This window comes from Carettochelys insculpta, chromosome 26, assembly GCF_033958435.1.
Source record: "Carettochelys insculpta isolate YL-2023 chromosome 26, ASM3395843v1, whole genome shotgun sequence".
Lineage (NCBI taxonomy): Eukaryota > Metazoa > Chordata > Testudines > Carettochelyidae > Carettochelys > Carettochelys insculpta.
In genome coordinates this window covers 5,786,119-5,813,640 of record NC_134162.1, presented here as the reverse complement: position 1 = coordinate 5,813,640, position 27,522 = coordinate 5,786,119, and the positions used below count along the sequence as shown (strand labels likewise).

Here is a 27,522-nt window from a genome sequence, read left to right as displayed (position 1 = left end):
CTTCCCACCGCCCATTAGTCTTTGTTGCCCTTTTCCTCTTCCCACTTCGACCTCCTTCATTTGCTACTTCCCCTTTCCTCTGCTTCTCATTCCTCATGGACAGTAGGCTTCGGAGAAGGAGCTCGCCTTTTTAAACTCCTAGCTCAGCTGGGGATAGTACCAAATGTGCCAGGTAAGGAGGATTCCCCGTAGGAGTGTTAAGCCCATTGCTGCAAAAGAATCAGTTTTAAAATATACACAAGCTGGATAATACCTGAAAGAACATACTGCCTAGAGTGGGAGAGGCAGAGAGGGGGAAGAGTTCAAAAATGATGAATCAGGCCTTGCTTCCCTCCCCCTAAAATAAGGGTGCTGTTTTGTTTTTTTTTTGACCATACTAAGTGTGAGCTCTTTATTAGCGGTTAGGGTGCATTTGGTCATGTTTTCATGGTTCTCCCTGCCATAAAAAAGCTAAACTTGCTCAAATTCAAGAGGGAAAGATGAGATTCTCACATATGTACTGGGCTCCAGGAGCTGGTGCTTTAAACAAAACACCAAGTCTCCCATGCTGCACGACACAATAATGACAGTAAGCTGGCAACAAAGTCAGAAGGATGGAGACTACAATTTGTGTAATTACAGGCAACCCTGCAACACCACCTTGCTGTGCTGGACTCATTATGCAATTGGCTAAAGCTTGGACAATTAGTCAATCTTCTCCATCAAGAGCATATTCTATAAATTCCTCCTAATGGGAAAGGAATTGGCTGAAGTTTTAATAATATTTCCTGGCAATTTCCTTAAAACTATTATTCTATTTTAGCAGCTGTATTGCTGTGTAATGTGTAATTAAGGAAACACATGATGTAGAACTGGAAAGCAATGGTGTTTAGACATAAAACAGACCTATTAAAGTAGTTATCACTATGAAACTTTCCCACTGCCTTTGGGGTTGAGGCTAATAGAAACGAAAGGAAGAAATCATTCATTTAGGGATTTTTCAGCCAAATGATTTTTCAACTTGAAAAAGCAGATACATCAGTTGGTAAAAATACACCCACCTTTAAAGAGAAAGTTGACTCTGAACCCATGCTAACAGGGGAAACTAATTAGAGAGAGTGAAATACATGAAATACACAAACAGTAATGAAATGCATAGAATAAACAGAAAAGTAAAAAGCTTGTTACGTTGTGTCTAGTTAATTTTCCCAGTTACCTGGGAGTTTCACAGACTGCAACAGGGAACAGGGAAAATAAAACCTTTTAAAATGCCCTAAAGCCAGAAACCTAAGTAGAGGGACTTACTGGCAGCAGACAACTGTGAATGTACTCATTTAAAAAAAGATTGTACTTTAGATGGAGAGTGTTCCTTCACTAGTCTCTTTCCCAGTGATATTCATCTTTATACTATATTTTTAAACTATAAATACTTTGTAAACTATACACACAAAGAAGCAGTTAGGTCAAAGGCACTCCATACATCTTATTTTTGGTTTAACTGGGTATTTTGTTTTCTTCCCCCCCTTAGGGCATTCACCAAAAGCTACATTTAGTATTTAAGATCACATCTGTACCTCTAGATATTAATACAAGCTGCAAAAAGCAATCAACCAAACCCTCTTGCACCCCGCAAAAGGGGTACTTACCCCAAGCCAACAAGTGCGTAACCTTTTCCTCTTTCCACACAGCTTCTATAAACTATGTTTTTATCTCACTTCCACAGCACTTGCATCCAAAGTTCTCAAAGTTCTCTGCATATATTACAAAGCCTGAGAACTGCCCACTCCCCAAATGACCAGGTACACCTTATGCTCTGGGCACCTCCTCGTCCACACCAGTAAAACAGATTTATGAGTCTTGCCGAACATTACACAAGTGAGCCAGCCACAGAGCCAGAACAGAAACCCAAAGTCCCGGGTTTCTAGTCAATACTGGACAATTTTTCCATGCGCCCACAAGTTCCTGCAGTATTCTTCCCCAAGTACTGTCAAACACCTATCACTTTCTTCCTGCCTGCACCAACACTAATTAAACGGATTAGAAAAATTTGAAAAAAGAGATCATTGCCGAAACCAGTCCCTCTACCATAGGCTGGGACCAACCTCACGTCAAGAATCATCAACTGTCTAGTGCAGAAAGCACAGCCAAAGGACTGAAGCAGTGGCTGATTGACTACAGAGAAATGGTTGGTCAATAAATGCTGGCTCCATTTGTTTCCAGTTGCTCAATCACAGTGAAAATACATTCAGTACATCCTTAGTATTGCCTTTCTTATGTAAGCAACTGCTGTAGTCACCACAGGGATGTTATACAATTGTGAGTGGGAGGGCTGGGACAGTGCGTCACAGCAAACAGGAGGGAAAGAGCTCACACAACTCTTTTAGTATGTGGTCCACGTTATGAAAGTGTCTGAGAACCCGAGTCAAATGAAACTGCCTTTAGCTATGAAAACAACAGTGCTTTGGTCAGCCTTATCGGCCGTTTAGAGCAGTCCTTCCAGCAATTTACTTAGAGCAATTGCGTAGCTAGAATCAACATATTGGAAATTGACTTACATGAGGAAGGGAGACGGGAGCGTCCTTCCCATGCACCTCCCCTACTCCCTCGAGACAGTGAGGAGTACAGAGCAGACTGCTGATCCCAGACAGATCAATTTCATGCCTCTTTACCAGATGCATGAAACCTAATCCCAGAAAACAGACCTTTACAGGGTCTGAAAAAAATACTTCTGGAAGGTCTCAGAAATTCAAGCTAACTGGAAATGTAAGTTACTAGACAGCTAGAAGGTCTGAACACCTAGATGGAACAGAACTATTATGCTACCAGGTGTACCATGCATCCTGATATTCCATTAATTTGAAGGGCATCTTGATACAACAGGAGCAGGGGAAAGATACAAGAGGTGCAAAGGAAGGGATAATCAACTTACCTCACTGTAGTTGCCTCTCCTGAGCCACTGAAATTTACATCTATTAATCAATCACTTAAGCACATGCTTAACTTTAAGTATGTAGTACCCAGAGGTACTAAGACCTCATCTGGGGTGAGTGATGTCTCTGCTGTACAGCCGTAGCTGACAGCCACCTAGCCCTTAGCTCATGTGGTAGAGAGCAGGACTTTAGACCCTATGCTCACAGGTTCTATCCCTGGGGCCGGCAACGCGGGTCGGTCGGTGTTACAAGTACACATTTAAGGCACTGGAAGTCATGCACATCCTCAACCTGAGACTCAAAGTTTAGATGTAATATGATATAGCAGTTACATATGTGTCTCCTTTCCTGCCCTTTAGTAGGACTAACCTTTGCTCCCAGTACTGTTCATGAGCCACAGGCTTTCCGTCACCTGTGCACATTCCCCTACCTGCACAAATAGGTAACCACGTCACTACTACTCGGCACACCCTGTCCGAATCATTAAATATTGCCAGAGTGGTTTCCCGCGCCTCCTCCTCCTCCTCCTCTTTCTCACTCGGTGTGAGCAGGGCTCCTTGTTTGGCTAAGGCATCTGCCCTCTTACTCCAAAATCCTTCCTAACTCCCTGCTTTCTGATGCTACAGCAGTGTGTTTCATTCACCATCTGGTGACAAGTCAATTCATTTTATTTCATAGGGCAGTGCTGTCAAATTTAATAGCTTTAGTTTGGCAACACTGCCTAAAAAACGAGCAATGGAAACATGAGAACAAACACCCTAGAACAGCCCATGGCTCACTGGGGTTCCATGTATAGCCCCACAGCCTCGCCTCCCCCAAGTGCTTCTCAGGCACCAAGGCCCCTCACTTACCTGCTCCTCCTCCTCCCTCCCAGCACTTTGGAGCACAGGCGATTTGCCATGCAGCAGAAGCACTGGGAGGAGCAGGGATGGAGTGCAAATCAGGTGATTTGCAGTGCTGTGAAAGTGCAGGGCGATAAGGGAGGGAGGGAGAGGCTCTGATGCGCGGGAGGAGGGGGTAAACGGGGGTCTGCAGCCACAGGTGCAGCCCCAGTGGGCCATGGGCTGCCCACAGGTTGCTGACTGTACCCTAAAGTCCCACTTGCTGTTTTAGAATGGGTGACACGAAAAAGTTTTGATTCAGTATTTAACCTCCAGGCTCCATCAACGTGTCTCCCTCTCTTGCACCTTTCTCTACTCCTGCTCGACGGCCCACCAAGGCAGCTGGTTAACAAATTGTTTAGGAAACTGCTGCCTGGTGGGAAGAACACAAAGCCATGTACTATGCACCGCCCCTGCAAGTGGGGACAAAGCTGCTTAGGAATTCTAGAAAAAGGGAAGAGGGTGTTTACTTGTTCTTAGCTATTTATCATTGCAACTGATAGTCTGAAAATGTAACTTGATGGCATAATCTGTCATGTAGGAGTGACGACAATCACCGTTCCAAAACAAGAGGGGAGGTCTAATCATATCCTTCAAGTGTGGCTATATAAAGCAAGTTAATTGAACATGAAACAATAAGGCTCTGCCTAACTGAACAAAACAAGACTTAAGGCTGCCCCTTCCACCCTTGAATCAACACATGATGCCCGTATCACTGTGTACTGAACATTAAGTGGGAACATGCAGTAATGCTCAGACACAATGGGTCTAGCCAAACAGGACACCCTGCAGCCCTTGTGTTTAACACCACTAAATAATTGTGAATTCTGGAGTGAATCAAAAACAGGACTTGTTTCTGCATCTTTTATTCCTGCAAATCTGTTGTTTCCCCCAAACACAATCCTGCACATTAGGGTGAGCAGTCGAAAATATTGGCTTTCACTTACCATTCTCAACTCAACAGACAGAGATCGATGGTATTCAGTGCACCCAGGCAAATGAAGCATGCCACAATATGCGCAGAACAGCAAGCCTGTGCTCATGTGCCCAGAATATTTAGTCACGGCTACAAAATGCTTTTCTCATCCACATTTTGGAAACAGCCATATGTACAGCAGTGAATTCCGGCTCGTGTTTTAGAAAAATATTGTGCAATCATTACAAGCACTATAAAAGACAATTTTCAGCTGTGAAGCAACTTTCTGGAATGTTCTTTGCATCTAGAGTCTGCGGCTGCAGATTTTTTCTTTAAAAAGATTTTCCTCTATACTTTGAAAATTTTTCAGACTGTCTAAAACCACGGCCAGACATGTGGCATCACATATGTTGTCATGGAAAGAAAGGCAGTCTATAAATATAGTGGAACCTTCTTAAAGCTGAAGCTGTTTTTCTTTGAACCACCCCTGTGCTCCCACCCAAGTGTTTACTATCAAGTGGAATTTTACTACTAGCCATTTGCATTGCACAGGTGTTGCTGACATTCAGCGTACAGCAAAACAGAGAACAAGCCACAGCTGTATAATCTTCGTTATGAAGACAGACAGGTATTACACAGGATAGAATTCCAACAAAACAAGTACACCCTCAGCCCTGATTCATACTTCCTAGAAAACAACATGATAAAAAGCACCAAATGGAAACTTTGTAAATCTCTGCGGGATGTTTGTATGAACAAGAAAGAAAGGACTTCGTGTTAAACAAAAAAAGGAACAAAATGTCTAGCCATAAAAACATAAATAAATCAAAAAGATTTCAGCCTAATGCAATTTAGTAGTTGGAATTGTCTGAAGTAATAATGATCTTCCTCTACGGGAAGGAAACTGTCAATAGACATGACGGGAATTGATGACAGCAACCAGCCAACTGCTGCATAAAAATTAATACATGGGATTCCTAATCCCAGATGATAATTAACTTTTAAGAATAAATAAACAGAGGGCATAGGTTTAAACCACAAACCTAACCTAAGTTGGGGTGGGGAGAAGTGATAAAATTGATTTCATTCAATAAGGAATCTGTAAACCCAATGTCTATTGTATTATCAGCCATTTTATTTGTAAACCAAGGGAATGTCACATCACATACACACAAAATGAAAAACTATTTAAAAAAAACACTCACACAAGCAACATAGGGGCATGCAGAAAACCAGCTTCTATTCAGAGCCCAGTTTACGATCCAAATTTCATGTGCAGATCTGTCCATCCAAACAGGTTGTAACACTGGCCTTTACAGAATTAAAATTACAGCCTCTTAAGAATGCAGAGCTTCACATAAGCTAAAGAAAAAAGTTTTATTTGCTATTTCTGTGTATTATTAAACAAGAGACAGAATCAACTCTAACAAAGGGCACAATTCTATCCAGCATTTTCAACTATTACAATATAAGTGAGAAAAGAGGATGAATATCTATTTTATTTTCTTCTTTATATTCCCCTGGGCACTTTTATATAGTCAGTTTCATTCTTTTCAGTACATGGACAGTTTTGCTTTCCACAACAAACCATATCCCCCAACACGTCTTTCACACACCAACATGAGAGACAAGCATGTTTAACATAAAAAAGTTAGTCTAAGAAACCACAAAAATAAAATAAGCTGATAAAAGTTGGGGGGGAGGCAGGATTTCAAGCTACTTGTTACTTTTTTTTTTGTTGGTTTTTGTTTTTGAAATTGACTAGATTTGGAGAGGAGGTCCCTTTAAAACCACAACCATATTAGTCAGCTCAGTTCTGTAGGTACATACTGTCCATTAACTGGCACTCGAGTGATTAAGCAGCGGGGTGTTGATTAGATAAAGAAAACGGAAGAGGGTAGATGCAACAGCTCGAGTTTTCTTCACTGGTGTAGCTGTTTTTGCCTCTCTTCGATTGAGAAAGCGGATTTGTTTTATTTTTAAAGAAAAATGACTGACAAAAATGTTTACATATACCAGGACAGAGGAAAAGAAAAGTGACTTTTCCCTGGTGGCAGGCTTTTGTAAGATGCCTGTAGTTTTGTCTCTACATACATTCCCCGCAGAGTGAAGTAAGAGAAAAACTCTCTTTGATTCAGTAACCAATTGCCATTTGGATCTGAGAAAAATATAACCTTCTTAAACCTGACACTAGTTCTTTTTCTTCCAAGTCAAATTATGCAGCTGCAGAGTTTCAGATCCGTACTGAAACAACAACAATAACAGCAACAGAAATGAAATAAATAGAATAATTTGCACTCTGATTGGCTGCCATGAAGCAACAAGATTTCTCCACTAGCCTGGCTGTGCAAATCTGATAAAAAGAAATCTTTAGTACTGTATTACTTCATTAGTCATTTATTCTGAGATCTGACTCAGTTCCCAGGAAGGCACATAGTGTTCTTCCTGAAACCACTTCAGAATTACAGACAGGAGGCAGCTCCAAATAAACTTCAGTTCAATGCTAGACATGCATCTGCACAAATGTTACATCTGGGCCTCTTCAGTAGAAATTCTCTCTCTCTCTTAATTACAGTCATACTATTTCTGGAAATCCATTTTTCTATGTGTACATTTAAGGATTTCTCTCTGATTCACATTAACAAAATTCCATTAAAAAACAAGGTAATTTGTCAGATATGTACTTTAAGATGTGCCAGAATTTGAATTCAAAGATTCACAGCTTTGTACAATAGTTTTCAGAATAGCTTTCAACCTAACATTCAGATTTTTTTCTTCTTTAAGGAAGGGGGGAGGGTAAGCTATGAATTTAAAATTAACTTCAATCTAATCAAATTAGCGTGGGTATACTTACCTTCCACTGTGAGCATTATCCAACAAGCCAACAAATGCACCCCTCTGAAAGTCATAACAATCAAAATCACTTTTTAAAATAAAAGTTGCAAAGTGCATTGTTGAAGCTTAGCTGCTAAATGCACAGTGTGAATTATGAGTCACTGTGAGCTAAAGGAACCCAATGTACTTGTAGTTTATCATCAGTTAGCTCACAGTCAAGGCTGGCTGTTTCTGAAGGAGAAATCACAGAAACCATGACTACATGTAGGTTTCAAGAACTCCTCTTTAACATCTACTTTATTCCCTCCCAGTAAGAAAAGCAGCAAAGAGACTTTCGCTCCCTGGATAAGTCACTCTGAGGGAAGTTACAGCCCTCACCAGAGAGTCAAACACCTGGATGACCTGGAATCTTTCAGCCCTATAACCTGTTGACTTTTCAGGTGCCTGCTAAAAGATATGCAGAAACGGCAAAAAGCATCTTACATGCCCCCTTTTAAAAGCTTCCTGCTACCAACGGGTATTGGGATCTCTTCTAGCAACTAGTCTCCTGGACGTTTTCTTAATTTAGGTTGTTACAGAGGAGACATAAGTATGTTAGAACATCAGAATGGCGATAACGGGTCACAAACCGTCCTTTTGGGGAAATATACCCAATTGCCTAGATCACATACTTTGCACCCACAAACAAAAGCAGACGGGCACCTTATAAAAGAGCACATAAAAGCCAAAGTAATCCCAACAATGCTCATGGTGCATTAAAGCCACTCTTTGACCAAAGCTCCCTTTCATTTATATTTAGGATAGTAACAGAGAGAAAGCCGTGCTAGTCTATATACTATCAAAACAAAAAAGCAGTCCAGTAGCACTTTAAAAACTAACAAAATAATGAATTTTTATTTTGGTAGTCTTTAAAGTGCTACTGGACTGCTTTTTTGTTTTGATTCTATTTAGAAGTGTCAGCCACCACCCTGCCTGCAACCCTATCTGAACTTGTAATTACAGCACCATCTACAGGATGCCACTGGCGTTCTGGCATGGTTAGATTCATGGCTTCATTTCTATTCCAAGTACAATTAAACTAATTACAGAACACTAAACGGAATGTTTCAAAGACACTTGTGCCAGGGTTAACTGAACAGCACCACTATCACAAGAATATAGAAAGCACAAGTGATTTCCCTCTTCCCATGTACAATAATAATTAAGTGCATTAAGGGGTTGCCTTCCTCTTAAGTACCAAGTACCAAATACTGCCAGAAGCAAAGTATCAATCATCCTATACACCCGGTGTGGCAAATCTTATGTTCCTGTTGTGCCTGGCAGTTCTCAAGAAGCAAAGATAATCAGAAGTGCAGCATTAGCCAGGGCTACAGGGTCTGGGGAAGATCTTAAATATACTCTAAATTGCACTGAGAAATACCCACTTCCCTGGCAGTGGTTTGCACCCCGCAAAACCCATTAGATGTTCTTTACACCATGTTGTGTGACTAGTTACAGCACACAAAACTATTTCAGCACAGATTATTTTAAGCACTGCTGCCATGACTTCACTGAGTACCCATGTATCATGGGGCCCTCCGTGCTTTATGAAAATTGTTTTAGGAATATGCACAACTCGAAGATGCTTTTTGCAAAACAGGTCACGTAACATAATTTTTAAAGTTATAATCTGCTGAATCTGTACATCCTATTTGTTGCATGCATCATTCTTTCATGTGAAGTTAGGAATGTGAAGTGTGAATATGGTTTCAATTCTAAATGTGCTTGAGGGCCATTAGTGATACTCTAGGAACTTAATCACTCAGTACTCAAACAAATGGCCCATGAATGGTATTGTTCTTGTACACCCGAAGTGTGGTTTGCCCTAGAAACATGTGAGCAAGCCACCTGATACTGGAATCCATCTTGAATCCAGTACCTTTCCATGGGAATGGGGAGACTGAATAAAGGGTTTCCATCCTGGGATAAACTCTATTTAAGGAACAGAAAGCAATCAGACCTTTGTCTTCAGCTGGCCTTTGAAACTTCCTCGCCCACCCTAAGAGGATGCACATGAAGAAACTTGGAAACAAAGAACTCTAAAGAACTATGAAAAGCTGCAGACCCAGGCCAGAATAAAGATCAACTCTAATTTGAAGCATTTTACCTGAGATAAGAACAACAGTTAGGGAAAGAATTTGCATGTAACAAATTTCTTAGTACATAAGAATTATCAAGCATGTTTTGTTTATTGTAACTTACTCTGAGCTGTCTGTTTTCACTTGCAATTACTTAAACTCTACTTTTTATACTTAATAAAAACCCTTTTGTTTACTATCAAGCCCAGTGTAAATAACTGTTACCTACAGGGCAGCCCATCTTCCTTTCATTGAGAAAGGTGGTGGACATCATTATGGGCTCTCTCTCTCTCTCCGTGTAAGACTTTGACACAAGCTCAGATGGATTCATTTGGGGTTTTGGTCCTTTTGGAGGGGTCGGGTTGGTTTCCTGGGTGCTATGAACATTCTTATAGCCGAGCCCTTCCAGAGCTAAGTTGGTTCTGAGTGTGTTGCTCTGCAAGGGAGCAGTAACCCCAACTATTTGCCTCAGTGGGGGGAGACCAAAGCTTCTAGGGCCAGCAGGACAGGATGGTGGGGAGCCCCAGGATGGTGTGCTCTCCGGCTTGATCAGCACACCAGTTTTCTACCCCAAAGGGATTTCTGTCACCCCACGCTCTAGCACTGGAATCTTACCATACAGCATCAGACAAATAGTAATATAACTATTACTATTTCCAACCCTGTCTGTTCCCAAATTGTCAGAAAGGACCACTTCTGAAAAGGGCAACTCGGTGCAACAGAAGTACCTAACAAGCAATGTTGAACAGCTCCTGACACCTTAAAAATAAAGGGAGCGCAGGCAAGCAAAGAACATGTTGTACTGCTAATATGACAGCTTGTGTCCTAGCCACAGATGCTAACCATTCTGCCCACCTAATATTCCTGTACCTTTCAAGTGGTTTTTGTTAGAATTCAAGTCACAGCCAGTTTTCAAAATATGTGAAATAAAAAGCCACCCTTGTGTTTAAGCTCTAGGAGAAAGTGAACATTGTGCCTCAATATTCTTTGGCTCAAAGAGTACATGTATATGGGTGCCTTCGGACAGCAGAATTGGGGTGTTCTGCCTGCATCCCTAAGAAGGATGAACGAAAGGCAGTACTAGTCTGATCCGGTCCCACCAACAGCAAAGGGTATAGGAGTTTTACAGATGTGCAGTTCAAAGTATAACAAAGAACCCTAAAAGAACAATTTGCCTACTTATTAGGGCGTTGCTCAGAAAGCCACACATCCACAAAATGCACAAACTCTGCCTTCAAGTGGATCCTTGACTTTAATTTTTCCAAATTACTTAATAATGAAGGACGAGCCTGGGCAAAGTTCCTTTTCACTCAACACCCATTGTACTCTTACATAACATTCAGCTAGAAGGTACCCAGCCTAGACATAACATCGTGATTCAAGGAAGGACACCTGTAATTTTAAAAAACTACAAAACCCATGGCAGATCCTTAGTGTTATTTCACAGTCTGTTCCTTTAAGGGAGAGATTTATTTACTATGTATTTTCGAGTGCATCTGTCTGTGCTATGTTTGTTCAAGAACTCGCAAACCATAAGAGCTACAGCCACAAAATTTGGTATGCAGCTTCCTCTTGCCCTAACTTAAACCCAGGTCAAGGTTTGATTGTGCCTGGAAAGTGGGAAATGCCTGAAATCCCAGGATTTCCCAGAACATGGAAAGGGAGGGGCACCAACAGGAGGGACGACATACACCAAGGGGGAGCGGGGGGGCAGCAAATGCAGGGAACAGCGATATAGCAGCATGTCCCCTGGGGGCAGCCACAGCAGGAAAACTGGCCACGCGGAGAAGGGGCTCTACCCTGCCAGTAGAGGTAAGAGCCCTTCTACCGCAACCCCCACCCCGCCATTCAGTCACACTGCTGTGCCTGGGGATCCCTGCTGCCTCCCCACAACTCCCCCACCCCACACAAGTACCCCCAACCATTTGGATAAACCATGTCCTTTTCCCTTTTGTTTGCCAAACAAAAAAAACACCCAAAACACTTAACTTAAATACCCGAGCAACACCAGATCAATTGGCTAGTATTACATAAGACAAAAAGAACTCCAGAAAGAACAATGGTCACAGAGAGAGAATTTTACAGCTTCCACCAGTGAGATGGGATTTAAAATCACGAGTGAAACTCCCCAGTTTCCATCTGACGAAGCGGGTCTTTGCCCATGAAAGTTTATGCTCCAAAACATCCGTTAGTCTAGAAGGTGCCAAGGGACTTCTTGTTGGTTTTGAAGATACAGACTACCACAGTGACCTCTCTAATAATTCCCATTTTGTATTTCCACCAGATTGGAAAGGTTTCAGATGACCATTTAGGAGCACCCCACATATATGCAATACAATATGCTATTTCCTGAACCTTCAGTTTTCAGTTTCTTGCTTCCTGAGTGGGTGAGAACCTAGTGACGATGCATGCTTAAAATATATAAACACGTCCACCACCCCTGTTATTCCTGCCATTGGCAACTGTGGTAACTGGAAACCCAGCCTTATATTCTGGTATCATGCTTTCCAAACACTATCTACATATACATACATCATAACAGGGAGTGTCATTTCAAAACTTTTCACGAGTTAGAGATAACAACATCAGAACAGATAGTCGCATCAGATTGCATCTGGCCATGTTTCAAAAGGTGTGAAAATATTACAAAATATCTGACTGCCCACTGCTGACACTTTTATTGCTGCAAGCTGTTTTTACCCTCTACCGCAGCGGTTCCCAAGCTCCGTTCCAGTGGAACACTGGTGTTCCGCAAGGTATGGCAAAGTGTTCCACTGCTGAAATTGAGTAATGGCCATCTCTTCCCCATTCTCAGGGAAAAAAAATATATTTTAGGATGATTTATCTATCTTTCCCTGCTACATTTGTTTCCTTAATGTCTGGTTTCATTATTATTTGTTGAGTTGTGTTTATCGTACAAGAATTTAATTTATTATTATGAAATATTTTCCATTAGTAATATTCCTCTTAGTATGGTGATATAAAAAAAGGTTCCACAGAGAACGTCGTTAACGTCCAAGTGTTTCAAGACCAGAACAAGTTTGGGAACCACTGCTCTACCACAATTAGTCTTCTTTGGTCACTTTTCCCTACGAATAGCTCTAGCTTATTTTAATTTCAATGTCCACAATCGAACGATGGACTCACCTGGAGCAGAGCCAGCAACTAACACAAATAACTAGCACAGAACATGAGCACGCATACACATTTCTGGACACCAGAAAGAAAGCTAAGTCTAATTTAGCAGAGGAAGAATGTTCATCTCCAGTGCCTATATATGGCTGGGATTTTCCAAAGCTCCTGGTGCTGACCTATCACTGCTCCCACTGAAGTACACATGGCGAAGATTCCCAATGGGACTAATTAGGCCAACACTGAGCACTATGCAAAAGCCACTTGATAGGGTGTGAAGATTTCCAATGCCTTTTATAATCCCCCAACCTTATTACCTTTTGTTTGCAAATTCTATATCCATTTAATTTTTCTTCCATACGGAATGTTCCAGATTCATTTTCAAAGTAAAAATAAAAAGCCACTTAAAAAACTGCTTGGCTGTGGCATGCAGAAACTTTGTTAGCAAGCCACAACATTGCTATATGGGAATACGGACTCTCTTTCGTTTCAGATGGGGAAGAACTTATTATATAAACAGAGAGAAACAAATAACAAGCAGTTCTGTAGCATCTCCAAGATTAACAGTTTTAGGTCAAGAGCTTTCGTAGGTAAGACCCAGTTCTTCAGATGATTGGAGGAGACAATTAGAATCTAGGGTTTATACGGTGCAGGGGGAGGGGGCGTTGAAGGAAGGAGCCCAAGAAAAGGGGTTATTTGTCACTAGTAAAACCGGTAGATGATGCAAATTAAATTAAGCTGCACATGTCCCATTCCTGAGAACATCAAAAGTGGAGAAATTACCCTTGTAATGCATAAGATAGTTGAGATCTCTGTTAAGGCCTAATTTCAATGCATCAGATTTGCAAATGAATTCCAGTTCACATCTCCCCCTGTGATATGGTGGTAAATTTCTTTCGTAGAAGAATGGCTATTTTTAAATCCATTACTGAATGTCCAGGAAGGCTGTAGTGTTCCCTTACAGATTTACATGTATTCCAATTCCACAGGAAATGATGACCCAGGAGGATGTTCTTTTAATGTACACATTCCAGCAAAACGTCTAATATACCTTGCACGTGTTTCGATGTGGGATTATAAAATGGGCATTATGAAAGGGTATATTTGCTTGGGTGGCAGTGGTGGTTTCCATGTGTAGCTTCCTAAGGGCTTGTCTACTCTGCTTTTTGCTTTTGTTCCCCCCCCCCCCCCCCCGGGAAACCCCTTTTTCCAAAAAACAAACAAACAAACAAAAAGAAAAAAACAAAACAACAAAACAAAACCCCAAGCGTTTACACAGCCGAGCAGGATAATATGAGACAAGAGGACTTTTGCCTCGAAATAATTGCTCCAGCTCTGCAAACGACTTTTGCCACCCCCGCCTTTCAAGGTCCAAAATGAACGCGTGTGAACAAACCACAGCTATTATTGGCTTATACGAACGCTCCTTTTGCAGTGCTGTGCTGTGAACTGTAGCTGTAAATGAGGACGCTCCCTTTCAGAAGGCTGTGGCCCCGTGAATGCGATTTTCCATCAGTACTTATTTAGACACGAGAATGTCAAAATAAGTAACATTGAAAAAAAACCTGCAGTGTCGACATAGCCAGACCGGGATCTGTTAACCAATTTAACAACCTCAAACTCACTCTAGCTAGGACATGGAAAGCTAGCAGAAATCTCAGGAGGCAAAGCAAACAGTGCAGCAGCGAATTGGGAGGTGTCTAAACTTACACTTACTTGACAAAAGTTTTGTCATTCAATTGTGCATAACATGAACAACAAGGTTTTGCTGCAGCAAATGCATGCGTGCATGGCTGCTCTGTTGGAAGTGGTAGTATTTTGTTGGCAAAAATGCCGACAAAAAGCATTCACACACACTGACTTTTAGCACCAGGGCGTTGTCCACACAATCGTCTGGCTAAAAGTTGCATAGCATAGACACGTCCTTAGAGTGCAAATGAGCACAGGCCATCGGGGTTGAGCATTACAGCTTGATCCTGAGTTTCATCAGCGTTAGCAGAGAGCAGCGCTTTACATGAAAAACCCATAGTGATAAAGAATCCCCTCAAGTCTGTCTCCAAGAGAGGAGGATTTTTGAAAACTCAGTGTTTGAGTTTAACAAGGAAAGAGAAAATAGCAAAACCCCAGATGGAAGAACTCTGTTGCTCCTTGATGGGACACAGCTAGTCCCAAAGACTTTCCTCTCCATATTCCATAGGGTAGGGAGAACACAAGGATAGGAAACAGTTTATCCAAGAATATGACAGGACGCTATAAGAAAGCTAATACCTAAACCCTCAATCTACAAAGACTTACATGTGTGCTGGACTATAGGCACTCAGATTAAACATACACTTAAATATTTGCAGAATAGTGGCCTCACAAGTGGTTGGAGCAGTAATTCAGGGAATCCGAGCTCCCTTTATGAAGGTTAAATTAGAAACCCTGCCCTCTGCTATAATATTGTGTATATACACTGTACCTTTAATCCAAGGCATTCAAACAATATACGTAAAAGACGACTGCAAGGCATATAATACCCATTTCTCAGTTGTGCACAACGAGGCACACTAGAATTAACTAATACAAAGGCTAGTCACAGATCTGGCAATAAAACCTACAAGGCCGGACTCCTCAGGCTCCTGCTCTAGTCACTACACTAGAGATCAGTGGTGCAGATCTGGTGGTTTATAAGAATAAATTAATCTTGCCCTGTAATTAGGAAGGAGATATGTAAGTGAACCGTGGTAAGTGACTAGCTGAGATACAGACAGTTAAATATTAGGAGGTATTTACAAGACAACACAGACTGGTATAAACGTGAAGGCTGGATCCCCAGGAAAAGCAGCTCCCTGTAAAGTCAGAGGAGTCTTTACTATTTAGCAGCAAATTCAGGGCTCTTGAAAGACTGCAGGTGTAACCACAAGGAGGAAAAGTAGCTACCAATTAACCCAAACTTTTTCCATCACAGCACACTGTAGCACAGTGTTAAGCAACGAATCTGTCAGGAGCCACTAGGCGTTATGGCGGCCGTATACCTGAGCCTTCTCTAAGTTCTGGGTACATAAATGGCTTAGTGTTGGCACTGAATCCTATACACCAGGATGAACAGTAATTCCTGTATATACTGAAATACAAGACTGGTGCAGGGCCAAGTCATGCTTCCGTTGGGTGGGCGCAGAAATGCCACAAGGATCAACTCAGTTTTCTTCCAATCACACATGGGGCTTGGGGAGGGTGAATAATGCAGCTTGGCTCCAGTAACCTACTGATGTTCCAAGAGTCACAGGGTTATCCCCACTGACCCTTGGGAGCATCTTCAGAAGGATGCTCTATTTATTGTGTCTGCATGATTAACTCTCCACCAGCAGTGTGGCTCTTTCACGATGACTCTTCTTCCTACCTACATCTGGGCTTCCGCGTCTTCCTAGAAGAGTCTGGGATTGACAGCAGAGCACAAAACATAATGTTGATGCTTTCTCCGAATGCGATACACCTGATGTGGGGAACCTCTGCAAGGAAGTGATGTTTTCCCAAAGCAAACCATCTCCTCCAGTCACATGGAGATTGCAGATCCCTCCAAGGCTCAAGAGGTCCGGGGTGATAGTTGCAACCCACTTTGACCTAGAAGAGCAAGTTCTGTACAAATTTCCTTCCCTTGTGGCAGGAAGTCCAGAGGGGACAATCTCTCCACTGATCTCTGCACAGCACAAGGTGATTTTTATATGTATGCATCCAACTGGGAACACAGCAAAACCTCTCTCAGATGTCATTGAAGAGTAACATACTGTAAATTTAAAAAGAAAAAAAGGAGTCAAGTAGCAATTTAAAGACTAACAAAATAATTTATTAGGTGAGCTTTCATGGGACAGACCCGCTTCTTCAGACCCACGAAAGCTCATCACCTAATAAATTATTTTGTTAGTCTTTAAAGTGCAACTTGACTGCTTTTTTGTTTATGGTCTGAAGAAGCGGGTCTGTCCCATGAAAGCTCACCTAATAAATTATTTTGTTAGTCTTTAAAGTTCTACTTGACTGCTTTTTTGTTTTGATAGTGTATAGACCAGCACGGCTCCCTCTCTGTTACTACAAATTTAGTGTCTAGTGGGAAAAGAAGGCATTTTCAGCTCTCTCCTGCCAATATTATCTGAGCACTCCAACACCCTAGGTGATGCTCAAGCTCTCATAGACATGCTGCATTGCTGAATGGGAGGAGACACTTGAAACTTCCAAAAAAAAAAATAAAAAATCTCTTTTCTGAAACAGAAACTAGTCTAAAAAGTCAAGCCAACAATCGTTTCTATTGGGACCGGAGCAGTAACCCACATATTAGAAATCTGATCAATTGTATCAGAGAAGAGAGGGTACTTTCCATTACTGTCCTCAACTTCACTTCTAATGAAATTAGTTTATAAAAGCAAAAATGAAATATCAGAAGAGTAGTTCTAAAACACTTCTCAGCCAACTGGAGAGGCTTTGATTTCGACAGAGAGTTAAGCAGAGGGCCTGTACCATTCCACGTCTGGGTAGCCTATACTTCTACCAGCCCAGGGTTATTTAATTATGTATTTTTTCTTCTGTTCAAATATATTTTACATAAAAATATTTCATCTGCAACTGCTGTTTAAACAGAAGCCTTGTTACTCATATAACTAACCAGACCAACTGCAATCAGGTTTTACAGAAGACCTCATTATTATGTTATGCCCCACCAACATAGGGAAAATAAATTATAGCTTTTTTCAGGCTCCTTTCACCTGTTTCCCATTGTTTTGAATGGGCTCAAAGCAGGCATCTGCAGTTTAAAGCAGAGTTTCTTAAACTGTGTTCCGCAGAACACTGGTGTCCTGTGAACAACTTGCAGGTGTGCCACGAGCATTTGGAAAAAATACAGTGATGGTCTATATTTTCAGTTATTAAAACCAGACACAACGTTACTTCTTCATTGCTATGATACCTGATTAAATTACTTCACTTGTTTTTTGCTGTCTGTGTTGCTCCTTTTTTTTTTTTGGTCTAACAATGATTTTTTTAAAGAAAATTTTCATAGGTGTTCTTCATGAAAGTTATTATCCTTTGGTGATCCGTGGTCTCAAAAAGTTTAAGAAACACTGGTTTAAAGCACTTCTAGCTCCCTCAAGTGGCAGTCAGATCTGCACAAAATCCTAATGGGTCAAGCGAACTCTCTCTGATACTTATTTTCAGAACAGACCAGGCTGTATTTAAAAGACATTTTTGCTCTCCTCTGGGTCAGTGTCACTTCACACCAGCACTTCATAAAATTCAACAGGTTTCAAACAATAACATATAACCTGCCCACCTGTGAGGCTGGGCTGTCATCCTTATTGATTTTTCTATAAAGTTAAACTACAAGTATTACATCACATCACATTACTACATTACACCACCTTGCACAACATAGATTAATGCTGGCCAGGATCTCTGGGAGCTATTATTTTACCATTCATAACCTAATCCAATGTCAGAATGCTATCCTTTCGGGGAAAGAAACAAAACAAAGCCAGTGAGTTTTTAACTAAGGGACATTCCGTAATTCTGGAATAACAGTAATTGTATAATCTTACTGCCAGTAAATTGTTTTTGATTAATGTGATTTTAAGTAGTCCCTGCACTTTTTGGGCACAGTGTCTAAAAAAACAATTTCAATCGCTGATGGAGGACCCAACAGTTCAAGGGATTAGAGATTTACACACAGCATTCTGGAACTATTGCAGATACTTTCAAAACATGTTTATGTGGCTTTTGTCGTGACTATGACCACACTGACACACAATCTCGATATTTCAAAAAGAGCTCAAATATTTGAGATGTAAATTCTTCAGAACATGGACTGTAATTTCCCTGAAGTAGTATATGTTCATAGAACAATTTAACTTCAAAGACACTCTTCCCTGTTACATTTTTTTTAAATTAGTTAATTTTTGGGGGGTGGGGAAGGGGAGAGAAAGTACATTTTCAGATAAAAAAATTAGGAGTGAGATTTTTTTTAAAAAACTATGCACGAGTTAGGTGCCCTGCTCACTGTATTTCAGCAGGAATTGGGCACCTAATTACTTCTAGCCGACACTGGCAAGCTTGCCCCAAGTGTTACTTCAGTAAATAAATTAATGAAAATTTTTATTCTCTCTGATTTCAAACAGCTCAGTGTACAACAAGAAGTTAGAAAATTACTGAAGCTCACCCAAGTCCTAAAGGAACCTGCCCTTTCGGAATGTCATCACTGTGTGGAGGAAAGACCAGACAACCAACATGTTCTCGCTCAGTCTTAATAGTGAATACTATGAATCAATTTGCAAGGCAAACACTCCTTCAGAGAGAGACATACACACAGAATACTTAAGCAATCCTCGTCATTAAAACCCTCTTTGTTCTGTGGTAACATTCTGATGTTCAGGAATGATACAGCCTGATTTGCGACTGCTTCCTTTAATCTCTTTTTATTATTTAACTGCTTGAGTTTAAGATCAAGATAAAAGTCACGTCTCTCTCCGCCCTCCACAGGAGCCTATTTTTACGCTCTTTTACAACTCAGAGCATGTGAAAAAGCTTTAAAAAGGAGTTTATAACAACTCAAAATGCACCCCCTGTAAATACACATTTAGTAAGCTAGACCATTTAATATTCTAATAACTGTATTAAAATAACTGATATTAAATAAAGCTTCCACTTCTTATTTCAGAAGATATGGGTCTCACAGACAAACCTTTTGTGAACTTTAATGGATACACTAGCAACCAGAGGTTGAACCTCTCTCATGCGCAGTTTCTACACAGGCCACTTCCTTCAGAAGTGGCATGCTAATACACGGAGCGAAAGATGCTAATGAGGCACAGAAGCAAATTCTCCATGCCTCATTAGCATAATGTCACGTGATTTGGAGTCCAGAAGACTGTTCTTCCAGGTCTAAAACACAGTGTAGAAGCGCGGCCCCAGGGGGAGCTTCCAGAAGGAAGTCCTTCTTCTGGAAGCCCCTTCTTCCCAAAAATTTTCAGGAAGAAGGGGCCTCCAGAAGAAGGACTTCCTTCTGGAAGCTCCCCCAAGGGCCGTGCTTGTACACAGCGTTTTGGAATCTAGAAGAATGGTCTTCCGGACTTCAAATCATATGACGTTATACTAATGAGGTGCGGGGAATTTGCATCCGTGCCTCGTTAGCGTCTTCCGCGCCATGTATTAGCATGCTGCTTCCGAAGGAAGTGGCCTGTGTAGAAATGGCCATACAGCACCCTCGGGACCTGACTGGCGGCAAATGAGAGAATTTGCCAAACCATGGGAGGTCAATATTGTCTAGCAGCCTTACCAACACTTCCACTGCTTACTAGGCTCTTAGAAGACATTTAGAGGTTAATTAGAGCTAAATAACAACACAGAACACTGAGAGCCAGGAGTGGTGGCTACAAACACAATGTACAGACTGCAGGAAACTTGGCCACACCCATGATAAGTGGTTGTCTGGCAAACTAAACTCATGCCGGATTATGGATGTTGCCAGACAAGAGTTCCAGACTAGAGAGGTTCAACCTGTAGTTCGTATCTCAAGCCGATGGAGAAAGTCCTAGGACTATGGCAGTTTCTTCTGTCACCTTTAATTCGTCTTCTTCCACATATCTTATCTCTTCTCTGTCTTCACCTCTCTCCTTACAAACATGCTTCCCTGGCCTGCTCCTCTGTACTCCTCTCCCCTTTGGTTGCGGGGACTTAGATTAAGCGGGCATGCTGTTTAGACTTTGGCTCTCTCCATGGAAGGTGCTGTGCCTTATGTCACTAACATCCTACTCTGAGCCAGGTCAAAAGGATTTTCTCCCTTTTTACCCATATGTCTACTGCGACGAAGGGATGCGAGCGTCACTGGTATAGGATCCTGGGTGGGCATCACCTGCCTTCTTTGTCACTAAAAAACATTAGCCTTCCTCTTTCCCATACTCACAAAACGAGCCCATCCGTGATTCTGCGTATGTACATAGTCTCTCACTCACACTGTTACTTTTCCAGCAGTGTCTCACAAATCTCTGATCTTTCCTTGTTACCGTTATCAATAAGCCAGGTGTGGATAAGGGACTTGAACTCTTGTTAACTGTAACTTTCCCCTTTCCAGTCTCTCCAAAAAGTTCATGCTGGAGTCATGTTCCTGTCATTGCTCTGATTAAGTTGCCATTCTAAAATCCCACCCCCCCCATACCAAATCCAAGCTTGTTTTCCTCAATTTCAAGTCCCTAGAAATTCAGGCACCATGACTAGAGCCCTGAGTGGATATAACATTTGCATCTGCCTCCACATCTGCAGAAATGAGCTGTATGTATCTGTGCCCACAGATGTGGTTGCAGGTAACCAGAGATATCCACAAACTTGCAAGATTCCACACACCAAATGCATATCTGCACCCACAAAATTAGCTACAGATATTTGCAGATTGGCAGCGCTCTACCACTGACATCTAATCTGTTCTTACACCACACATGCCTTCCCTCCATACCCTGTTTTCATCCTTGTTCCTGCATTTCTCCCCATGCTCCTGCCTTGCTTCTTCCCTCATCTCTCTTGTTCTCAATTTTACTCCCTCTCTCACACTGTCTGCCAGCCCTACCTTTTATTTCTCTGATTCCCTCCCCCAACCCCCAAGAATGCTCTCTCTCCATCAATTAACCCGCCTCATTCTCCTCCTCTCATTTTCATCTCCATGTAGTCTTTCATCTACCTGGTCTACTTTAGCATAGGATCGCTTCAGGATAAGGAGCACGCCATGCTTCAACAAGCACTGTGTAAAATTCAGCTCAGTGTATAGAGTATGACCATGTCTATACATCAGGAACTACAGCAGCATAACTATGGTGCAGCAGGGATCCCGCTGTAACCCTGTGGCACCGAGGCAGACTGCAAGAGCAGATGGGTTTTTTCCATCTCTGTGGGAACTCCACCTTCCTGAGCAATGGTAGCGAGAAGCATTCCAAGCGCTGTAGCTCCATCAACCTAAGGCCTGAGTAAGAGTTAGAAATGGAACATGCACATTGAGTTATTTTGCCCCTTCCCTGTTGAATTAAGGCTTTGCTCTACAGTAGATCATCTTTCAGTGTTTTGTCCAACCCGGTCTGAAATACTTTGTAAGTGCAGATAATTGCACTCTGTGCTTGCATAACCTAATAGGTAACTTATTCCTGGCTTATGGAGGTAGAAAAATCAGAGAAAAGGAGTGGAAGTGACTTCCCTTTAGGGGACAAAATTTAGTGACAGAGGCCCATGTAAAAACCCTGTTCTGTCTCTCAAGTACCCTGCTCTATCCCTTTGCCTCTTAGGGCAAGTCTACACTACACATGAAAGTCAATTCTAGATATCTAAATCTGGCTACAACAACTGTGTAGCTGAAATATCTAGGATTGACTTATCTGGATGTCCTCACTCAGGAAGGTCAACAGGAGATACTCTCCCATCAACCTCCTTTATTCCTTGCAATATTGAAGAGTACAGGGGTCAACAGGTAAGCCCGAATAGTTCAATTTCATGCATCCCCACAAGGCGTGCGAAATCGAGCCCCGGAAGATTGACCCTGACCAGGTCGATCTCCTGGGAAGGACAGATGTTCCCTTAGATTCAGCCAGCGCAACGTCAGCCCCTGGGAAGATTACTGAACAGTAATGGATTCTAATGTTGCCATTTCTCCCAGCTAAATCTCATAATGGCCAAAACATTTTTTTCAAAAGTAACAGTAATACCGAGACATGCCTGTGCCTAAATTAAGCGTGTGATCTTACTGTAACACTTTGTCCTTCCACTCCCCATAATCCTCCTACTCCCTAAATATTTGTTGCCCTCATTCATGACTTTCCATATAATATTACATCATAAGATCTTCAGGGCAAGGACTACATTTTCGTTCTGGAAAAAAAAAAAAAAAGAAAACACACAGCACTGCAAATAAATTATTCTCAGTTTCACCCCACTGTTCCCTGTTACTGTGCTTTAGATCTCAGTAATCATTTCCTCTGCTTGGCATTTATACCTCTCAAATACCTGTAATTCAAGAAGTCTGTATGGTATCATTTTTAAGATACAATTTAAAAAAAAAGATTAAAAGCCAGAACATTCAGGACTCAAAGCAGAATTTGCAGATTGAGTGCAACATCCTTGCCTTCATTCATTTTCCATTTAGGAATACTTTATTCCGACCCAGTCCAGCTGCATCTTTATGAAGTTTGCCAAAAGAAGACAGCCATGTTGTTCCCTGTCTCAAAACAGCATTCATTTATTCGGCTCCGAGTCCATTAGATTATTGATGGGGCAGTGTTTACACATGGTTCCAGGTAACCCTCTCGCTAATATCACTTGATTAACCAATGAGCATAGGCTAAATAGCATTTTCAGTCTTGTTTATAATACCAATTTTTAATATAGGCTCAACACTACACACAGGGAGTTTGAAATCAACTTTAAACATCTTTCCTAGCCTCCTGCAAAGAAAGTCTCCATTTAAATGATCTGTCCCAGGAAAGGGTGATATTTTAGAAAGCAATATTTAAATGGAATCAATTTATGTTTCTGATTAAAAGAGAGTCTCCAGACTGCAACCTTAAAAATCACTGTCTACACTATGAACTGAACAGAGCAAAGCGGTCAATTTCACTCACAGGCAGGATAAATAAAATGGTGCATCAAAGGATACACCCTGGAAATATGAACCAAAATACAGCCGTTGAATACAGCCCTGGAAATATGAACCAGAATTAATCAACTGGAGACATTACACATCATTTCTGAATTTACCCTTCAAAGGCTCTCACAGTTCTTCCAGTAAGTAATATTCCTTTGTGGCACCAATATGCACATCTGAAATGCACTGAGCGTGAAAAGAGCAACTTCACAAGAGCCATTTGGGCTATGGAGCGTAAGAAAGTGAGAGCTTTCAGTCATGTTTATTTTGTGTTCCATATGGCAATTGCGCAGAGTCATATGCTTTGTATTCACTTTTTACAATCCATGGGACATTTTTCGGTAGGTGTCATTATGCAGGGACCTCATTTTGTGACAACACTGCTCTCACAACTGGAGAAAAAATATCCTCCTCTAGTGCTCCATTATCATGGCTGCAGGCTGTGATCCAATTCATTGAAAAGCACTAATCTATATTACTTTTTTACATTATTGGAATAAACAGAGTGGATACCAAGTCAATTTAACTTAACATATCCGGATGAAAAAGTATATTTAAATATCCCAATTGTAGTCCATAAAAGTTACAAGATTCAAAACAAAGATTCTGATTTTTTTTTGTTTTTGTTTTTTGTGCAGCGTTAAATTAAAACAGATTATCCACTTTGATGTTGCTGAATGCACCCCAATGGCATTCAAACACCACGTGGATTCGATATGAATATATTGTGAGAACTGAAACACACTTCCACCTGTCAGTTGTGTGTTCAAATTAAGGGTTGATTCATCAGTCAGTTCACCTGGCTGTATCTGAAGTCAACAACACCGTCAGACTCTGCCTAGTTTCCAACTGTACCAGAGGTGCAACACACCATGTTGCATTAAAAAATGTTTTTAAATGTACATTCCCCTTCCCACTCCCCCGCAAAAGAAAAAGTAGTAAGCCAGCCAGCAGATCCTAAAGCACAACGAATGGACACTGCTCTCCCTACCCCTGCAAAACTTCATTTCTAGTGGCAACAGTGTTTTATAAAACAATTTGAAAGCCTTGGCTTGGAGCAGAGTGCTTCAGCATCATAAGGCAGAGCTACCTCCCAAGGATAACGACCAGGACTATGGCGCACATTTTCCAATCTCACATACCGTCCATACACAGCAGGCTCCGGTAGTACTTACCAGGGGCTCTTTGCCACACCACAGATAACCCAGCCATCCAAATTCTTCCTGAGCCTACATCCCACCAAGTTCCTTTGCCCCCTTTCCGCCATGCCTCCTCAATTACCCTCCTCCCATGTTAAGATCGCCACCTGGCTCTTACACAGCACTTACGATAATTATACACAATGCAATATTTACAGCATTTCCTTTCACAGCTCCTCAGGACCTCCCAGACCAGGCTCTCTATACTGCTGGCTAATGCTGTGGGTGTGCAGCGGGGGTGGGATGATAGCCCCTCCATCCCTCTCTCAGCAGAAATAGTATAGTGACACCATCCTGTTGTTAAAACTTCCCCTGCTGGAGGGGGTGCAACTTTTCCCTCCCTGCTCTCCAACCCCCAAAATGTTCCTCTGGGGTATGTAATTCTTCTCCCCTTAATACCCACCCAGGCACAAGTCATACAAGCTGGGGGGGGGGGCCTGGACTGAAAGGGGTCAGAGGAAGGAGGCTTTGGGGGAGATGGGAAGGGGAAAGTTGGGTGCTGTTGGGGGTGGGGGGAGACCTGGAGTCCGCAGGGTAGGAGGAGGGTAGCCTGGATCCAAAGTTACCCAGAACCTGCCGGGGGGGGTGGGGGGCTGCACATAGGGGGGCTGCGTGGGAGGAGCGTGGCTGCACCGGACTGTAAGGGGGGGCTGTCCCTAGGGGTTGGGGGGTGCCCCTGGGGGGGAGAGGGTCTGTCCGTGGGGGGCGAATCCTAGGAGGCGGGGGCTGCCCTAGGGAGGAGGGGCTACCCCTGGGGGTGCCCTCGGGGGGCTGCCCTAGGGAGGGGGGGCTCTCCGGGGGGGGGAGGGAGACTCAGCCCCGGCTTTAAACCACCGTCCCGCCACTCACTCCCGGGGCTCCCGTACCTGCTGCGCCGTCGCCGCGCCGCCCGGCTAAGACTGACACGCAGAGCGCGGCCAGAGCCGGCCCTGAATCCCCAGCCCGCGCCTGCCCGAATATGCTCCGCCCCTCCGAGCGCCCATTGGCAGCAGCGTCCGCCCGTCTATGGCAAGGGAGCCCGAGGCGCTTCTTCATTGGCTCCCTCCCTTCTCCTATGTAAATAAGGAGGCTGTTCCCTGCCACCTTGCCGGGAGCTGCTCGCGGCTTCGCGCTCTCTTTGCAAGAGCCCGGGTGCAGGACAAAATAAGGGCAAGACCGCCACCGCCGTGCAACGCCCCCGCTCCGTCAGTGCAACCGCCAAGTCCTCACTGCGGCCCCATGCCCCCCGCACAAAACGTCTAAACTTTCAGTACAACCCCAAGTCCTTAGTGCAACTCCGTAACACCCCCGTGCAACGCTCCCGAACCCGCCGTGCAACCCCTCAGCCCCCCATGCAACGCCGTTAAACCGTCAGTGCAACCCCTCAACCCCCGTGCAACGCCCCTAAACCGTCAACGCACCTTCCAGCCCTCACGTAGCGCCTTCAACTGTCAGTATGACCCCCCGAAACCCTCAGTGCGACTCCCCAGTCCCGGTGCCTTGCCCCCAACCCTCCGTGCATCCCCACCGCCCCCGTGCAACCCCCAGCTGCCCGTGCAACCCCCACCCGCCTGCGAAACCCCCCAGGCCCGGGGCAGCCACTCACCCGCAACCCACAGGTCAGCCCAAGGAGCTACTGCAGATCACAACGAAAAAAAACCACAACAACCCAGCCCGTTGCAAACGCGGCGCTGTAACGAACACACGCCCTCAGTGAAAGCAACCGGAGTGAACTCAGAGGCGACCCAGCCGCCCTTCAACCGGCCCAAGCAGCCTTAGCCGCCCGCTGCCTCCCAGGGACAGCCCGAAGGCAACGGGGACCTGCCCCTTGGCACGCATGTGCTGCGCTCTGATGACCTGCCTGAAGCCCTCTCCGGCTGAGCAGCAGCACAGCGGTTCAGGACCCAGCTTAGAATAGCCTGGGAATTAAGACTCCAAAGTTGCCAGGAGAATTCACACCACTCTCACCAGTGGGACCTGTTACATTAGCCAGAGTCCCCCAGGGAATATGCTCAAAATGGGGCCTTTTAAAGCCTCCTGTGATGACTCCCAACTCCTCAAACTGGGCAAAAGCAAGAAACAGCCCTGGTGGCTTTCCTCTTCCCTCTGCTCTTTATGTACAAATGCACAGGGCTACATTGCACAGCCATTATTTGGGAGAAATGGGTGGCATTAGGTAAATTAGGTCCTACCTAGAGAACAACAAGAAGTCCTGTGGCACCTTATAGACTAACAGATATTTTGAAGCATATGCTCTCCTGGGCAAAGAAAGACCCATTTCATCAGATGCATGAGGTGGGGGGGGGGGGCGATTTCAGAGGGGTATTTAAAGAGTGGGGTCCCAGTAAAAGGGAGGGCCAGAGCTGACAAGGTCTATTCAGCAAGGTGGAAATGGCCCATTATCAGTAGTATACATCCAGAGTGGAGAACCCCCCCTCCCCCCGCTCCCAGACTCCTGCATCTGGTGAAGCGGGTCTTTGCCCACCAAAGCTTATGCTCCAAAATATGTTAGTCTCTAAGGTGCCACAGGACTTCTTGTTGTTCTCCAGGATACAGACTGACATGGCTACCTCTCTGATACTAGGTCCTACCTAGATTCACTGACCCAAATTTCTGGTTTTCAAAAGCACTGGGGACATCGCAGCAACCATGTTGACACTTGATGGGCAGGTTTTTTTAAAGGAGCTCAGACCTGAGGACCCTGGGCTGGCTCTTCTGGAAACTGGGACACCTGCTTGAGCTGTGGATAACTGCAGCAGCAACTATGAAATCGCTACTTCATGACCTGGGAATGGTTGGGGAGAATTCTCCTTAACACTCCTTTATTAACACAAAGATGAACAAGGGGCCAAATTGAAGACCTGCAGGATCCGGTGAAAGTATTTCCACCCCTCAGCCTTTTAAAGCAAAACTCT

At 43.2% G+C, this 27,522-nt stretch overlaps 1 protein-coding gene across 3 annotated transcripts in view; it reads right to left on the bottom strand.

Moving 5' to 3' along the window:
- FKBP5 (FKBP prolyl isomerase 5) overlaps window positions 1-26,316 on the bottom strand; it is a 65,376-nt gene extending 39,060 nt beyond the window's left edge. For 2 of the 3 annotated variants that reach the window (XM_074977833.1, XM_074977835.1), the window contains exon 1: window positions 25,495-25,583. The gene's annotated coding sequence lies outside the window, so the exon portion shown is untranslated. Of the gene's footprint in view, window positions 1-25,494; window positions 25,584-26,213 lie in introns of those variants that run through there. The other variant, XM_074977834.1, reaches the window with a different exon arrangement.
- Window positions 26,317-27,522: the final 1,206 nt, after the last annotated feature.